Genomic DNA, 18,225 nt, shown 5'->3' on the forward strand with positions numbered 1-18,225 from the left:
ACACATCATCTTTGCATCTCACATTGGCTAATGTGTCCTTGAATTTAGGCCACAGTGTGAGTATCAAGGTCACGTTGGGTTGAGGAAGGAAGAGACCGGAGGAAAATGAACAATCGGTGCTCGCCATTGTGGTCGCTTGCTAAAAAGCGAGCGACGAGCCGAGGAGATAAACTGACCTAGTTATTCAGCTGTGAAGAGCCCACCTCACCATCCCCCATCACATTCACTATATTTTGCAAGCACCACTGAATAAAGGGGAAACCTATAAGTGTATTTTAAGGCAGAGGGGCATCCCCTTCACAGATCAAACTCAGACATCATGTATATGAAAATAGAAGCTGTCGTAAACGCGTTTGTCATCGCCATTGCACAGATACGTGTGATGAGACGCCGCGGTCCAGACAAACGTCATGAGGATTCTGAGAAGACGTTTATGTTTTCTTCTTAATAACGCCACACTTGCCATTTATTAGTGCATCTCACGCTATATTTAAAGTGATAACCTAAATCCGTCAGTTACCCCAGTACTAGGCCTGTCGAGGATGGCGGCGACAAAGGTGTACGTTTGCGCTCATGTGTCTGTGTGGGTTTCCGGTTCTGGCATTGCAAGCTAATTGGCTAAAGGTAGCGGCTCTCGTATGACAATAGTGGAATTGTATGTGCAAAATAGCATCTATTAAACACACATGAGAGGCTGAAGCTCTCACTTGATTTGGCAGTGTCCGGCATTATCACGTCTTTCAAAATTGCCGAAAACTGAGTCAGCATAACACTTTTTCCTCCAAGCTCAATCTTATTTAGTCATTCTTGGCATCGGGTTCTTGAAACTTTCTAGTGGTTCTAGTTTTGATAGACAAAATTCCATAAAGCCAAACAAGCTTTAAGCAATGAATAAAGGCACCACAACCAAGATCATTACTAGCCAGCTGTGTTTTTTAGCACCACACATCTATTTCAGTGGCTCCAGCAAACAATAAAGAAGGGGCAAGTGTGTGTATTGAGGATACAAAACAATTTAATGGCTTTTGTGCGTGTGACTTATATCTTTTATTAACAGCGCCATACCACATAGTGAGTACATCAGTAAGGATGGTGCAGCAAGGTCAATAAAAGCGTCCATCTTTTCCTGATCCTTTGTGTAGAGCTAGTTCATTCTACGGCTGGTGGAAATAATAAAAAATTTACTTTTATGAACATTCAAAGCCTGGGCTGTAGAACATATATAGTTCAGTTGTTATGTGACTAGCATGCTAATTTTCAGAGGTCCTCAAGTTTAAAAACAAGGACACAAACAGAAAGTAGTAACAAAGTAGTAGTAACTGTAGTATGAGCTGATTAAAAAGTTTATACTACAATATTGGATAAATGTAATGAGGCGGTTATGGGAACCAGTGCCCATCAATGTACACTTGTTTATGAATCCAGACTGGCTAGGTAAGGAGGCACCAGAGAGGAGCTGCCTGATTGATGCTTCAGCCAGATTTTCCAGAAGCTTTCAAAAGGAAACTCTTTGCTCTTGTTTGATTTAATTTCTAAATATGGAAACACTGAAGAAAAGGCTCGCCGGCTACTACATTAGGTAAACCTGCACAACTTATAAGGGGGAACTGGGCAAATATTTTAGTCCATTTTAATAATGGCATGCTCATAGATTCCATGTCATTCAAAACACAGTTGAAAGGGGCATATTATGTAATGACTTGTATACGAATTTACAAATGCAGTGGTGCCTTGACTTAAGAGTTAAATTAGTTCTGTGACATTGATCGTAACTCAAAACACCCTTGACTCAAATAACCTTTCCTGATTGATATTACTAAAAATGCAATTAATCTGTTCCAGTCCCACAAAAAACATCAACATTTTTGTAACGCGTTTATAACAAGAAAAATACTATAGTAATGTACTTCATAACTTATGCAATATGCAGAAATGGCATAATCAAATAGAATGCAAAGAGCAGCTGCCCATTTCCGAAAATGTGTCTGTGTGGAAGCCATGCTCCGCGTCCATCCTACTTTTAAGTGACATGTTCTGCTTTTTTCGGGAAAAGATCCAAAGCCACTTTCGAGACTGCCAAAATGCTAATCTGTACATCTTGTTCCTGTAATCTGTAAATAGCTAATGCTGTGTGGCATTTACAGTGATTGGTTGGTTGCATGTTGGATACATTGTGTGGTCATGTAAAACCTGCCTTTCGTCACTGTCCTGTAAAAAACACTTTTTTTCTTTCTTTCTTTACATTTTTGGGATGTCTGAATCTACATTTTATCCGATAAACGTAAAAAAAAAGAAGACAAAAATAGACACGTGTTTTTCACAGGACAGCGATGATTTGTAGTCTCAATTTGATTGATTGATTGAGTGATTGGTTGATTGATTGATTGATTGATTGATTTGTGTATTTATGTATTCATTTATTTTTGTGGTTGTACTTTGCAGTGGTGTATAACTGCATGGCAACATAATAAGGGATGGGTGTAACATTAATGGTAACCTTACAAAAGCTACTCTAATGTGGTGTTGTGATGCACCTCTTATATAGATCTCATGAGAGGGTGAAAATATACTTGTTGAAATGGGCTGTACTTAAAACAATTATTTCATAACATCAGAGGTGGAAGTTAATAGTAAATCAATATTTGCTCACAATCCATCCCGATTTTCAGCAAGTACAGACTGTTGATTTGTGCTCTCATTAAATCGTCACAGTGTTTGCACCGCTTCCACTTCATGTTTGTGTTGTTTTTTTCTATTCCATAACAAATACTACTACATCATCAGTATGCTGTCAGAAGCACAATAGACACAATCACACGTCCACACACACACACACACACACACACACACACACACACATGGTCAGCGACAAGAATCTCACAAACAGCAAGGAATGAAACCTCCATTAAATGTTGATGGTGCGCATCAGCACACACACTTTGGATTGAAATGGCAGGAGGCTGGAGAGACAAGGTGAAGCAATGACCTGACAATGCTGTTATGAAAAGCACACTTTGTATTCCGGTCACACGCCGGCATAACTCAAACCTTCAACTGCGGATTCTTGCTGTGCAACACAAGAAGCACAAGCATACCAATGGATAGCAGAGTGCCGTTGTTGGCTTTAACAAATAGTTCCTATTCCATAATAAGTACATCTTTGGGAAGGTTAAAGTAATTCCCTTGGAATCAAACACTGAGTCAGTCCCAGGCTGTTGGAGTGCTGCATATCGTGTCTCTCTGAATGCTAAAGCTCCACTTAATTTTGTGATTCTCTTCAAAGTAAAACATTTTAATGATGCATAACTATCAAGCAAAGAGGGCCCAATTATATGCCGGCAGCCACCACAACTCCTAACTAATGAGAGGAGCAAACAATGGCAAGACTGCAATGTAATGCTAGAATAACAGTCACTTTTTGGTCTGCTAACAAGCGACAAATAGAAATGCTGAAATCCAAAACGGCTCATGATATTAATTCCCTACACTCATGTTCAATGCCCTTCTTCACCCTTAGTCTTGACAGTTACAATATGTCCTCAAATAGTGTCTGTCTCTCCTAATAGTTATTAGAAGTAACTGTAATTATCTCAGTTCAATGGGCCAGGTTGAACAAGGCTGCTAAAAAAATCAGGGGCATCTATCAGATGTATCCAAATAATGTTCCATGCATAGTGTCTTCCATTAAGTGAAAATGGCCTAGTTAGCAGTGGTAAGCGTTCCAGCAGACGGCGATTTGATTACTCCACAATGTGAGCTATGTAACTTATTTGTTTCAATGCATGATTTGTCTGCATTTTTACATAAAAGTCAATCATCTTACATTTCCTGACTGCTCAACTACAATTTCAATTCTAAAACGTGTGAGCATTGTGCATCTGGTAAGGTAATACCGTTGGCAGAAGGCAATGTTCTGATGCGTGAAAATCCAAACAGTGGTGTGAAATGCAACGCCATCAGCGCGCTGACACTAATTAAAACAAACTTTGGCATCAGTATCAGGACAGGTGCAAAGTGTAAAGCCAAATTGTGAAGACCTGGGGAGTGCTATGCGGCCAGTTGTAGTCCTTCTACTGTCAGAAAGTAAATGTTATGTTTTCAAACCACTGACTTTAACAGCTTTAGAAAGTACCAGTACCATTTTGGAAATCAACATTAAAACTCATTGAAGTCAAACAGGACAACATCAGGGATGACTGTACCTTAAAGTACATAAATCTTCCTACTGTACCCTTATTATTGTCAGCGTACAACACCTATTATATGCACAACCGTAAAATAAATCACAATCCATCACTCAGCTTCCACTTCAGACATCAAACAGAACATTACTATCCAAGCCCGACAGCAATGCCATCATATAAAGTGACCATTATAGTTGAACCCCTGCAATTTGCTTCCATTAACCCTGGTGGCCTCAATGAGACAGACGCCAAGTTATTGTTGTACCTCGGCAACAGTGCCAGTGATTGATGGGTGGGATGGCGCAGCGGCCCGGTGAGGAGGGAAGCCTATCAGGTCTGACAAGTTGACAGTTTCTAAAATGAGCATCTGTCAGCCAGAGATGGCTGAGGGTGAGGGGAGTGGGGAGGATACAGACAGACAGGACAAGCTCTCCTCTAAAAGTTACTCCATCAGCATCATTTATTCACATTCCAGAAATGTTTGCTGTGTGAGCTGAAATACTGCAAGATTAAATAATGTAACAAAGTCGGCTGGTGAGATCTTGTAATATAGTGAGTGCCCGGCATGATCTCCAGATTTATCAAAACAATGTTTTGCTAGCATCTACATATAAAGTGGCCCCTTTGAACTCAAACTGCTTGAGTAACTCACAAATTTACTTTGGTGTGGTAAACATCTATAGTGTTTTTGTGTGTATTTCTGTTTTTACCTGTGATGATAAACCAAAAAGAAAAATGGTGATGATGCGATAACAAAGAACTAAAAATAAAACATATTGGAACAGAAAACGTCTTTTAACACCGACAATTTACATAAAACATCATCCAGGTTGTCTTCTGTTATTTCTTAAGATGACTGGATTCCAAATCCCTAAGAAAATCCTCAGGTACCGATGGAATGACTTTGCATCAACCACTCAAGAGTTATTTTCCGTACTTGACCTATCCGTGAATAGCTGTGGTGTTCTACCCAGGGGACAAGATCCAGATCTTGTGTCAGCAACTTTGTCACAGCAACTACCGGAAATTCACCTTCGGCATTGCGATAACTCCGCACAAAAAGGTTTGTGTGTTCGGAGAGGTACAAGCTAGAATGCCAACATGGCATATTTTCTAGAGAATGATCCGAATGATGCATGCACATGAGACATACTGATGGATAGTTTGTCAGAAGAGCTGGACAACCAATGGTAGGATGAGGACCACCTGGCGTTCCTTCAGGTTCTCAATTGACGCTGTAGTGTCTTTATCTTTTTAAAGTCTTTTGTCTTTTATATAACTGTATGAATAAATGTGTTTTTAAAAAATACATTTGTAAAAAATTCTGCATTCCAATATAATCAGATGAACTCCCAGAAGAGTGCTTCAAGGGAAGAGTGACACAATTAAAAAAGAAACCGTGACATTAAAAATAATCATAAAAATAAAAGATGGCCTTAAGCAGAACACCAGTAAAAACAACGAAGATGATATTCATGACACCTTTAAGTAACCAACCAAATATAAACAGTTCCATGACACGATTGAAGATCAGAATATCGCAGATTGCCAATCAGAGAATGTCAGATGACCTCAATTTCCATCTATAAGCACATGCTTTACTCATTTGACCTCAGTCTCTCCATGATGCTCAGGAAATTGTTGTGCTTTTTGGAATAACTTTCCTGTTGATCTTTGATTTCCTTCCTACATCAAGGGACTTAGGAAATGTAACTACTGGAACAACATAACCAAATTTAGACACCACAAGAACTTTTTATTTTTTTCATCCGAGCAGCTCCCAACTTCTTTATCTAGCCCGACCTGGGGACCCTTTCAGTCTGCTCTGCATTTTTTTCCCAAACAACAATGTGACAAAACACGAGTCCCAAAACTGGCATCATCTGGTTTCTTATTGGTAAAATATCGAAAATCATCGTGGAATGGCTTGTACTGTATTTGCATTTCATGGGTTGACCCTACATCAAGTTTATTTTAGTTAATGAAAGCTAACGAAAAAACTAAAATAAAAAAAAATAATTCCATCTATCCATCCATCCATCCATTTCAATATTAAGCGGAATAAGGACATTTGAAAGTGTGTCACACAGAAGTGACGTCATTTAGCAGCAGCCAATAGAATAATACTTCTAGATGACGTTGTTCCTAGGCAAAAATTTAGCGTTCTTGACTTTTGGCTCCATTGGCTCGGGTCGCCTGCTTTCCCATTTAACTCAGTCGAAATGCAATGCTAGGTATAAGAAATTAGTTACTTTTTTAGTTTATCATGGTGTTTATTAAATATTGCGCACAGGTAATACACTTTTTTTGAAAAACGAAAACTAATACTGAAACTAACTAAAACTAAACTAAAACAGAGAATTTTTAAATAACTAAAACTAACAAAAACTAACAGAGCCAACCTGAAAACAAATTAAAACTAACTAAATTTAAAGAACAAAAGACAAAACGAAATAAAAACTAACTAAAATGAAAATTCCAAAACTATAATAACCTTGCTCTACATACAGTATATGATCAACAACACAACATCTATGAATCCAAGATCAAAAATCCAAAATGTGTCTGCTCTCATTGAAAAAAGCCTACAACATTTACATACATTACATTGACAGAACTTTGATGAGAATTCTAAGGTTGGGAAAAGCAGTATTAGACACTCAAAGCAAAGGTCGATCTCCCTCAAAAGCACCCTACAATTCAAACGTTTCCCTTTCCCAGGCATCAATTGTGTGGTCATGACCTTGAAGGTTTTTCAAAGGCTCCAAAATGACAAAAAGAAATAAAGCAAGGCCACGAGAGGCGAGAGGAGATAAAAGTTGTAGATGACAGCGGGAGATGGAGGGATGAGGGAATATTGGAGAGACGCCCCCAGTGGGATGTGACGAGCATGGAGAGGTAGCAGAAAATGGCTCGTGGCACAGACAGAATGAGAGCAGCTGAAGAGAAAGATGGGTGGAGAATATTAGAGCATGTCCTCTAAGGCACAGCGAGAGCTTAAATGCCACAGCGTGTGCACTTCCGCGCGCACGCTCTCCGCTCTCTTTGTGTGTATATTTCATGCCTACGTCTTCACCCATGCCTTGGCTTCCACCTTTGTGCCGCGTGAGTCTGAGCGTTGTGTCCGTGGGACAGAAGGGAGGAGGACCCCTGCCGCGATGATACCAGCACCAAGAAGATGAGAGGATGCATGTGACCAGCCTGCAAAGAGCTGGCTGCTGCCACGACACGGAGCTGATATGATGCCATTATGCAGATGTACCGTAGCTGCGGGCTTCTATTATTTCCAGTCAAAGTGTTCAGCCGTGACAGCCATGCCAGCTCTGTAAGATAGCGATGTATTAAAGACTTAACGCGGGGCATATTTCAAGGCAGTTCAAGGGCTAGATCTTGTCAACAGTACAATAGTTGCTACAGGGACCAACAAGAGCAGCAACATTCTTTACAACTGTATTGTTTTTAGAACTACACTTTGGACAATATTCTATTGAGAAAACTATCCTTTACTTTTGAACATGTTTTTTTTTTTTTACTGAATGAGATTTAAAAAAATATATAATTAAAAATCTAGAGTGGCTAGTATAAGCATGTTACTTAAATAATTTGTTCAAGATTTTGTCAAACAGATTTATTGAGTGTTTGTTTTTCTCAAGTTTCCTGGTGTCTTAATAACATTTATATGACATGCTTTTGTCTAAAAATAAAGAATTACACTACAGTACACTTTCTCCCCTGTATTTTAGCCTCACTGTGGTCAGCTTTTGTGATTGACTGGCGACCAGTCCATGGTGTGCTTGCTCTGCCTCTGAACCGATGCCAGCTGAGATTAGATCTAGGTCACGCAATTTTAAAAAAGGATAAGCGTTATAAAAGAGAAATTGATGGATGAAATTGGAATGTCTGTTTTCAAGGGGTGATCTGACCTCCTACCCTTTCTCCCGTCGACTCTGGGGCAAACACCAAATACAATTTCATTACCTTGGAAGCAGTATTAGCTCAGTTAAATCTGACACAACTTGTTATCGGCCTAGAATGGTTGCCGAAGAAGAAGTCAACCTTAAACATTTCTTGTCAATAATATACGTGACCTCACTAGTCTAAACGTGATATTCCGATTAATATTACATTTGTTATGCAGCAAAACAGCCGTTTTTATCTATCTCAGGGGGCAGCCGTTTTGCCATTTGCTGTTGACTGATGATGATGACTTCACAGCTGTTCATGACTCAGGCATCGACCAATCACAGGTCACCTGTTTTGTGAAGCTGAGGTGTGATTGGTTGTTACCTGAAACTTGAGCAACTGTGATCTCATTTTCACTCAACAACAAGTGGCAAAATGGCCACCTCCTGATATTGATAACAACTGCTGAATTTCGCTGCTTAACTCATATTCCACTAACGCAATATTAGCCAGAATATCATATTTAGACGAGTAGGGCTGCTTAGAAAATATTTTTAAGAATTTTTGGGGGGTTGACATCCCCTTAAAAATAAACAAACAGAAAGTAAACAGCAATCGAACCAACCAGTGTCCAAAGAAAATGCAAATACTAAAAAATATAATGACACATCCAAATACTTTAATGGATAACATACTGTTCTTTAATTCATGATCAGAATAAAACCGCAGCAAGCTTAGCATTTACACAAGAAGCACCGCCTCTCATCCATTAGCAGTCGACTCACGCAAAGAAAAGTGAGGCAGTGAGAGGAAGTTTGGTGTCATTGTTTAGTGGTTTTTGTCTCCATCTGTTCAGTTGGTCATAATGCATTCAGGTCACTCCGCAGTTGTCTAAGCGACGTTACTGCCCCGCTATCCTATTATGTCGCTTTAATCATGCCATAAATCATGCTGCCATACTTGATGATGTCAAATTTTTATCACACCGATGCCATTTATATTACAATGCAATTACTTTAGCTGATGCATATTGCAGAATCCAGCCGTGCATTTGGTTCCGAAAAGTGCAGCCACATTGGATTAAAAACGTCATTCCTTTCTTCCAGCGTTTTCCAGAACCTAATCTATCTCCGCCCTCCCCCAAGGGAGGGTACGTTTCATCTCGGCGGAGAAGCGGCAGTGACACTATCTTTATCTAATTAAACCGAGGTTTCGTTTAATTTCCTGAAGGTTAATGAGAAGTTTATCATCCGCGTCAAAGCCCACTTTCGCTCGGTACCGTCATGTAGTGGCTCCTGATAAGGTGGGCCGCCCGCTCCCCAAGTAGCAAGGTTAAACCTGAGACTAGGATCTGCAAGGAAGGCAAGGCTGTATTAGTATTCCACGCTTGTGCACCTCCCCTTTTCTGTTGCCACATCAGAGCAAGCCTTATGTACAGCTGTCAAGCCAACTTGGTCAATACGGTGGGTGGGCGGATGCCCGCGACCTGACATGAATGACCTTAACTCATCTTTGATGGCAACGACCAGAGGCACGAAGCTTCTTCCTATCACCAAGTTTCCAGCCAAAAGAGCCTTGAATTGAGCTCCTTCATGACATATTAAAAACACAGCTGAAAGATTTCACTGCAACTAATCAGGCCCTCCATATGCTTTCTTGGGCTGGAGATATGAACGGAAGGTTAATTTGCGAACTGTCTTCTTTGCCCGTTGGGTTATATATTGTATTATTAATTTTGCTTTAGTCACACGCTTATTAATTCTGTGGATAATTAATAGTCCTCGCTGTCAGAGCTAATTCCAACATAAATTCTATTTTAAACCAATTTTTTGTCTTCAAAGAGAGCCTATCATCAAAGGAGGTTATGACCCATCACAGGCAAATTTTAGGACCTCCATTAAGAGGACATTGAGCCTAGCTCCATATCTGTGTCCATCAGCTCCACCTCTCACCTTTGCTTTGGTGCTGGCGTGATTTATTTTTGACCAGCGGTGATGCCAGTGATCGCTGTTCGATATCCAACATGCTCGTCAGCGGAAAGTTCAACTGTCTTGCTGCCTGAAAGGCAATTAGTTCCTCTGAGACGAAAGGATTTTATAGGTTTAGCGTCAGGCCAGCGTGACATCAACAGGGGGTGCAATATTAAGTCATTATATAGCTATACTCACAGCGCATAATAAGATTTTGATGGTATGATAACTGTAAGCAAAAATTCTGAAGTACCACAGTATTAAAATTACAGCTCCAAAATGACCTTATTTGAAATATTTGTGTCAATAAAAGCAACTTATTTTTTCCAGGGGAACACAATCTATTTCATTTTTGCACAAACTATAGAATACTGAAGAAGTACCATGTTAAGTTGAAATGTTAACATTTGTATTCTGTTTAAATTCTTCTTAGTAAGTCACAGTGTCCAATCACTGTTGAACTATTTTTAAAACAGATCCATGGGCTAATTATATTGTTCTTGGGGTTAACTAGCATCCACTGGAACTTTTTTTTTTTCTTCCTTTTAGCACATTAATCAACAGAGCAAAAAAATATCCATGTTTACAGTGTCTTTACAGTGAAAATATTTTCCCCCCTCAGGTATTTCTAAAATAAAATATGTAAATGACCCTGCTATTATTTTTATTTTTTCATTTTTGTATTGCAGAATTGTGTTGTTTTATTGTGCTATTATATTATAGTTGATACTTTTATTTTGAAGGATACAGGAAAAGGTCTCATAAACCGGTAGGAACTGACGTAAATAACCGACGTACTGTAGTGCTGCCTTCCAAATGCAGAGAAGACGTGTGAGCGAGTGTACTCTTTTTTTGGAAATGGGAATATGGTCACACTAGTATATGGCCTAAATACGGTAAAAGGATACACAAAACATACCGTTTGAGTTATTGATGGCAATTTTTCTTTATTTGTATTGTAGCTCTTACAGTGTGTTCACACAAAGGAAGGTTTAATAATAATAATAAGTTGAGAACCATCAGTTGGAGAGACCACCTTTATTTCAACCAAGGATGCTACAAAATGTTATAGAGTATACATATTTGATTTATTTTATATTATTACATTACATTATTTACATATGTTATATTATACCACATATATATTTTATATAATAATTATTTTTTTGTGACTTCTAGTCCAAATAAATATGAGATCATGACCTGGCAGCCTGAATCTGACCCGCTGCTGCTGTTTACAGTAAAAGGTAGGGGGAGAGGTCGCGCATCATCTCAGAGTGTTAGCACTATTGATAGATGGATGGCTCGTTTATGCTGTTGTCTATACATCAAAAACCTTTACAATGAAAAGGTCCAAGCCCTCAGGTACTGCATTAAGAAAGCGGCGAAAGAAGGAGAAAAAACGGGCCCAGCATAGAGGCATGTATGTCCGTCAATCAGAATTGTCAATAAAAATACACATCAAAATAGCGTTAATTTTCGTAATTTTTTCGAAGTTTCCCGTCAATTGTTAACAAAATGGCTGTCCATCATTGACCTCATTATTTCTATTACTTTTTATATATATCTTACACAAATGTATTGTACATAGTTTGAAAAAAATTTGTAGTTAATGATGTCAGCACAAATTGCACTAAACAGTTGTATTGCACTGAACTTATGCTATTTATTTGTATTACTTGTAGTTGTCTGGGGGGGGGCGCTACAATCTACACTTTCGCCTAGAGCACCAAATCACCTAGGGCCGCCGTGCACGGCTGTACCACAGGCCTGTGCCTACACACTCAGGCGGGCAACTACAGGATGCCTCTGCAGAGCTCTAAACGCAGCGGTGGTGACAAATATGAGACCGTAAACAAAGCCTGGCATGTACAATACCCTAGCAACATGATGGAACAGCAGGAATGTTACAGAGGAAACTCAATTTAGCTGCCTTATGGTCATAATACAATCCTTGTAAACACATGTTCTTTTGTCGATGATTATTACATACGATACAAAAGCATTCTTAGAGTATATATTGTTCTAACACCAATGCACAAAAACACACGCTCCTCCAGGAAAGAGAGTGCTTCCATTCAGTAGTTTCGTATTGGTTTTGTGCTTGCAGATGACATTGAGGACCCAGGATGTGGATTTTAGACTCAGTGTTCATTTTGGCAGAACAGAACATTGCAGTCGCCCCTGGTCCCTCTAATTGACACCTTACTCCAATTAGTCACTGCTTACCTCATCCACTTGAAGAAAAAAGGTGCCTCACTCAAATAGACTTTTCCCATGAGGAAAAAAAATATGTACTAACTATAATTACCTCAGCTCATAAACACTATCATTCAAACATGGAGATTAGAGTTGACGGCAGAGGTCAATATAACGGTTGCTAACCAAAACAGTAGCACAGATGCAATCAATCAAAGTGTGTAAAACAAGTTTACTAATGATGATTTCACATTTCGTAAAGTCAGCCTATTTAACAACATTTACTTTTCCAGAAGACCCTAACGTGATCCCTCTAAAATGTTGTGTGTGGCCATTTTTATGCTCTGGGCAGCTAACTCAATTGCTAACTTATTTGTTCCACCCAGGCATTTCTCCATAATAGTCATTTTAATCTTGTTTACAATTCCAGTTTCACATTCAACACAATACATTGGATCTATTGTGAAGGCCTCGTGCAGGATAGGCAGTTTCCGCATCTGCATTTGTCTGAATAAAGCCTCATGCTACTTACAATTGTTATTATTTTTGGTATTTTTTCTGATTTTTTGCCCTAGATAGCTTCTTATCTGCAACTGCCACTTGCTAATACTCATGTAGAGTTTTGATCTACAGCCTCAATGATACACGAGTGGATGATAAGGAAGGTGACATTCAAAGAGAGTGGAGTGAGACCAGCTAAAGAGTACACGGCTGATTCCAGTGAATTACAGATGTGATATTATCATGATGTTATGACACTTGAGGGAATATGTAAATAAAATTTGGCAAGCCACATGGTTTTAATAAAGCAATAACAAGGTTATGATAAAAACCTGATTGACATGATATAGTATTCACCCTTTAGGAGGGCTATCACACTTCAAATTTTTCCTTAGAGTTTTCACTTGTTTTATTACTAGAATGGTGATTAAGCATATCTTTATTTAATCATTCAAATCTAATATCTCCAAAGAAGCAAAATAGGTTAGTGAAGCCAAAATGGTTGAGAAGTGAAGCTTTCATTGGAGACATGAAGGTCAATACTGATAAAATTGAAGTCCATTTTCACTGAACAAAAGGGGCAACAAATCATTACTTACAACTTTGACAGGACTTCTAATATGAAATCTCAGGAGCCAAAACTGACCTGAAGAGAGATTCTATATCCAATATTTGTTTTGGGGGAAAAAAGATTATTCCAGTAAAATTAGGTTTGCTTTATAAAAATGTATTTTTCTGTCAACCCTCTTTACTTGTATCATGAGATATAGTCACCTGTGATACAATGCATGTGCCAAAGCATTGGTTTGGATGGATGAACACAATAATGGCAATGTCCATATGATCTGTATCTGTATTCTTGTTCAGTATTCACCTTCCAGAAGCATACATGTTAGTTTGATTAAAGACTCTAAAATTGTCCAGAGGTGTAAACGTGAATGGAAATTTTGTAAGCATTTTCCCAGCATGGCCTCTCGCCCAAAGTCAGCAAGGGAAGGTTCTATCAAACTTGCAACTTTAATGAGGATTAGCGATAGATATTTATCTGTATTTATCAGTTATTCTAGCTCTAACACATTTTTCAGCAATTCAACTTTGTCAAGCCATGCAGTAGAGGTCATCAGCCATGGTCTGTGTTCACTTCCATTTCAGAATCAATTCAGAAGTCAGCCCCAATACATTTACCCATATAGTCTCACACACAGCTGAGCCCATTACATCAACGCTCATCTTCCTGCCAATGATCGAATGGAAAGTATGAACAGCAGGGCCGGTGGCAGAGGTGATATGTTTTGGGGAGGCTGAGAGGCTATCCCGTCCCAGGGAACAGCGTCACAGCAGGGGTAAACGGATGTGAAACCTGGCTAAGCAGATGGTACAAATTTTGCTGACTTCACTGATTAGCACTTCAGAGCCATCAGTGACGTTAGCATATACTGCACAAAATTGGAAATACCTTTACCTTTGTGTATAACGGGAATACCATAAAATAAAAATAAAAATAATAAAACAAAATAAATATAAATTATATATATATATATATATATATATATATATATATATATAATTTGGTTTGTTTATTATATATATATAATAAAATGCATTAGGGCTTTAAAGCAAAATAAATAATAAATTACCAATTGAGATAAGACTTTAATGTAACTAATATGCAATTTTACTACGGACGTTTGAGAAAAAAACACGTGTTCATGATATGAATCATGAATTCTAATGAAGGAGCCTTGAACTGAACCGACCTGTCAAGGGTGAACACAGCCTGAGACTCTGCAAACACATCTTATCCCATCAATAAAAAACACATTGATAGAGTTGGTTTTGGCTGCCTCCATTGTGCGTTTTATGTGAATTGGGGCAATATATCTCCTCACTGTTGTTGCTCCAAAAATAACCTGTCCGCCCTATAAAGAAGAGGTAAGGATGAAGTCAGCCCCATCGCCATGCGCCCAATCCCTTCACTCCCACACTGCCTCTCTCTCTTTGCGTGACTCAGACCTGCTGATGTATATAGAGGCTGAGCCAGACGGAGAAGTGGAGGCAGCAGCTGACTTGCAGCATTATAAAGCCTGCACCATGGGAAAAAAATGTTGAATATTAACAAGGTGCTGCTTAATCAGTCCCCAAAGAGATTTTTTCTTAAAGGTTTACACACTGTGGGACAATTGGAGCTCTGACAGAGTGACAGTTGCCAGACCTGGGTTGAGCTGGAAGGGATTTCTTCTTCAAAGAATTTCAAGGTCATTTTACAGTCATTCAGCAGAAGTGGATAATGAAGAACCCAGGAAAAAAGCATTCCCTTCCCATTTCCTTATCAAGGATGGGAAACAGTGCTTGAGGGAATATCAGAAATGTTGTGAGTGGGTGTTCAGTGGATGAGTTTGTCAAAAACATTTGCTGGTGACTGAATCTTAAAAACAAGGACAGAAAGTGTTTTGTTGGTAGTAATATTGCAGGAAAAATTAAAATAAATCATCTCACTTTACAGATATTTTATCGTCCAGCGTGTGGCTTCCCATTAGAGACTAAGATTAAGAATTTCAATTTAGTTTTGATTTATTTTTCAACATATAATAAAATTATTGTAATGTAGACTACACAGCAAATTTAGTAGAATACATTTTGCTCTGACAAAGACTATATTTAGTCCCAGTCTAAATAGTAAACTTTATACTCAGAAGAGAGTAAAATATTCACATACAACAAAAACCTCAACAATTGAGGAACAATCACAGAACCTTCAGGTTGGTAGACAGCCAACCTAACCACTGACCCACCCACTCATACTCTGTGTCAATATATCGCAAGTGTCAGGTGGAATCCTTGTATAACTCAATTTTTGGTCTCCTTTGGGACACATCAGCAATATGTTAGCTCACAATATTTAAATTTAGTCGATAAAATTTACTGTGTGCCAGTAAAAGGTTTGAAACTGCCCAAACTTTTGACTGTAGTGTAGTGGGGGGTGTTTTGTAGGTGTGCGTTGGTATATTTACTTTTGGAAGAATTCTATTTGGCATTGCAGGAAAAAATCCAATAACAATTTGAAGCACATACAGTAAGTAGAACCACCAGCTACTTAATTAAACTGTTTCCATTTAACTGCTTGTAAATGCAAATATCTAATTAGACAACCCCAAGGTAACAATTTGGTACAATGAGGCCTGGTGGTCAAGATAATCTGCTCTAATCTATGTTTGAATTGAGCAGCACAATAGGGAACAAAATATAATTTAGAAACTGCAAATGTACTGTGTTTAACAAACCATCTTTTGATACTACAGACAATTCTAAGAAAATGTTTATCAAGCAAACCAAAAAAGCCTTATTGTATAGACTTTAAACTTCCAGTTTTAATCAATAGGCTTTTGAGTAGGCAGTTTCAAATAGAGTTTTCCACTTTGTACACCAAGGGCAATGTCGGAAAGATTATGCAAAACTGAAACAACTTCTTCTTTTCTTTTCGGCTTTTCCCTTCAGGGGTCGCCACAGCGAATCAGTTGCCTCCACCTAACCCTGTCCTCTGCATAGTCTGCTCTCACACCAACTACCTTCATGTCCTCTTTAACTACATCCATAAACCTCCTCTTTGGTCTCCCTCTAGACCTCCTGCCTGGCATTTGGAAACTCAGCATCGTTCTACCATTATACTCACTATCTTTCCTCTGGACATGTCCAAACCATCTCAGTCTGGCCTCTCTGACTTTATTGCCAAAGCCTCTAACATGTGCTGTCCGTCTGAGACTGTTTCCAGCACCTTGTTGGACATCGTCATCAAGAATACAGTATTTCTGAAAGGTTAGCGATCCACTGCTTCGACTTAACGCCACTCACTCAGCAGCAGGGAGTTCACTTAGTGGCCTGACTGGCTTTACATTGAAGTTAATTGACAGTCTGTTGTGTTATACAGAGAGCCCTGTGCCACCCGGGTAAATGTCAAAGTCGATAATTTGTTTGCATCATAGGTCTTACAGAGGGCAGTGACACTGTTAGAACAAGTGTGGCTCGAGCGACGTGAACCTGGTCAGGCAAATCTGCAGAGAAAGCACTTCCTGGGTGGCTGAACTTTTATGATGACATACAATGTTGCATTTTGGAACTCATTAAAAGTCTTACAGAGAAAAATTAATACTGCTGACTAAGAGCACTATCGCAGCTAAAGCCATTTTACTTCCTTAATATTTCTACAAATACACTGTCCCCTGTAAAGGATTGTGCTTTTGGAAAGATTTACAGCCTGTGGCTGGCGGCGACAGTGCTCTTGGATGCAAGTTGGATCAACGTGACAAAGCAAGTTGTAATGATCCATTAGGTTTGCGTCATACTGGAGTCAATCGAGCGCTCATCCCCGAGGCTACACCCAGCCGTCATGACAATCACAAGCACTTGTCTCAGAGGTGACAGGAAGTTCCAAAACTGACAACACACCCAAAAATACCTGCATCGTCAGGCGTCCATGTATATGTCTGAAGCCTGCAGTCTCATGTGCTTGTATAATCTCATTTCTGTTGACCCTTGCCATTGCCTCGGTTTCAGCAGCATAGACAAACCACTGAAAAAAGTCTCGGAATAGCATTGCCACCATCACCTATAAAGAAAACGGTCATATTTGAATTATCTAATAGGAACAGCCAACTACCCAGGCTTTCTTGCAATTAGCTAAGTGATTCCTTAGAAGACACTTGGAAAAAGTAGTGCAACCACAGCAGTTGCCTTGTGAGTAGTATAAAGAAAGCTACAAGGTACAATACAGCAACACATTTTTTGGGGGGGAATTACCTCCTTAAACTTGCCATTTTATGATATTCTTCAATAATTAAACTGTTCCCAGGTGTCTGAACTAAACATCAAAGGTTCTATGGTTTGGTCACAGTTCACCAATAATCAAGAAATACTGACCCCCCCCCCACACACACACACACTCTAAACAAACCTTAAAGTTGCCAGTTTTGTATGGTTGTCCTGTCTCAGGCAAATGAGCCACTGTGAACCCTAACTGTCATCAACCAAAATGAGCATAGCTTTGAGTTAGCCTTGACGACGATTGAGCATGGGAAGTCCAGTGGTAAAGTCACATGGTTTTGAACTGGAGTCAAATTCAGAGTTTAACACAAGTGTTTCCATGTAGTCTGGTCATTGTTAGTAACAAAAGCCAAGTTGTTACAGAATTAGTCCGAATTCCAGTAGTCCCAATGAGGGCCAAAATCTGAATGTACACAAAATGTACTTGACATTAAACACTTAGGAGGCACTTCTGAGACACAAATATGTGAATTCAGGCAATTAAGTCAGTTTTCCAGAAATAGCTATTTTAATATTTACAGAATGTGCTGAGCCTCTTGTCTAGCAGGAGCTGAATGATTCAAGAGTGTCTGAGACTTTTTATGAAGGACAGCTAATAAGAATCACAGCTGATCTTCCACTCTTGACCTTGCTGCCTGAGTGAAGGCGGG

General features: G+C 39.1%; 1 protein-coding gene across 18 annotated transcripts in view; it reads right to left on the reverse strand.

Annotated features, from left to right (window-relative positions):
• The window catches only part of kcnma1a (potassium large conductance calcium-activated channel, subfamily M, alpha member 1a), a 181,974-nt gene that overhangs the window by 103,042 nt on the left and 60,707 nt on the right, over nucleotides 1-18,225 (reverse strand). The gene's annotated exons all lie outside the window — the stretch shown is intronic.

Source organism: Vanacampus margaritifer, chromosome 12 (genome assembly GCF_051991255.1).
Source record: "Vanacampus margaritifer isolate UIUO_Vmar chromosome 12, RoL_Vmar_1.0, whole genome shotgun sequence".
NCBI classification, from domain to species: Eukaryota; Metazoa; Chordata; class Actinopteri; order Syngnathiformes; family Syngnathidae; genus Vanacampus; species Vanacampus margaritifer.